Genomic DNA, 1,312 nt, shown 5'->3' with positions numbered 1-1,312 from the left:
GATGGTGGCAACATTTAACAACTACCAGGAGTTGGTAGATAAAGCTCTCATGATTAAAGGGAAGTAGCAGCAGATAGAGAGCCGCATGAGGGAGTATGGACAAGGGAAGTACAATTCAGGAGCTCAGCAGAAGCCTCGTTTTACCCCGAACTCGGGAGGATTTACCCATAACCATGGAGGCCACACTCACAATGGAGGAAGTTCTCATAATCATAATGTCCCCAAGAATGGGAATGGGAATGGAGCAACTAACAATCAGAACCGCTCCAATCCAGCCACACCCGCCAAGTGGGACCTAAGTCACATTACTTGTTTCAAGTGCGGGAAGACTGGACACTATGCCACTGAGTGCCCTGAAGCGAAGACCGGAAATGGTAATGGGAGCTCTGGGAATTTAACAAAGGACAAGTGAACCACGTGAGCGTGGAGGAGGTTGAAGAGCAGCCAGACGCAGTTATCAGTAAATTTTTGGTTAAGTCTTTTACCGCTCTCGTTCTTTTCGATACTGGTGCATCGCATTCATACATATCAAGGGGATTTGTGGACAAGTTTAAGTTTCCAACCCTAGCCCTTAGGACACCCATGCTAGTGAGCTCACCAGGTGCAGAGTACATGGCCAGACGATGGTGCGATCGGATACCTTTAACCATCGGGAGCCATGTATTCCCCTCAGACCTAATAATTTTGGAGTCGCAAGGATTCTCTATGGCAGAAAGTGCCGTACTCCTCTTAATTGGTCAGAGACTGGTGAACGCCAACTTCTTGGCAATGACATAATCACTGAAGCTGAAGAAATGTGTAAAGTCATCCGTGATAATCTCAAAGCCGCGCAATCGCGCCAGAAGAGTTACTATGATAGTAAGCACCGTGATGTGGCTTTCGAGATCGGAGAGCATGTCTACCTCCGCGTCTCTCCAATGAAAGGCACTCGTCGTTTCGGTATCAAAGGGAAGCTTGCCCCTAGATACGTGGGTCCTTTCAAGATCATTGGCAAAAGAGGCGACCTCGCCTATCAACTTCAGCTTCCTTCCAACTTTGCGAACGTGCACGATGTGTTCCACGTGTCACAGCTCCGCAAGTGCTTCAAGACGCCTGAGCGCACTATCAACTTCGAAGAGATTGACCTTCAAGAAGATTTGTCTTATCATGAGCACCCCGTTGCTATTCTTGAAGAAACTGAACGCAAGACTCACAACAAGTCAATCAAATTCCTGAAAGTGAAGTGGTCGCACCATTCCGACCGGGAAGCCACCTGGGAACGCGAGGACCATCTCCGTTCTGAATATCCGGAGTTCTTTCAGTCCTAGATCTC

This window comes from Aegilops tauschii, chromosome 4, assembly GCF_002575655.3.
Source record: "Aegilops tauschii subsp. strangulata cultivar AL8/78 chromosome 4, Aet v6.0, whole genome shotgun sequence".
NCBI classification, from domain to species: Eukaryota; Viridiplantae; Streptophyta; class Magnoliopsida; order Poales; family Poaceae; genus Aegilops; species Aegilops tauschii.
The sequence above is the reverse complement of the archived record's forward strand: the minus strand, read 5'-3'. Positions refer to the sequence as shown.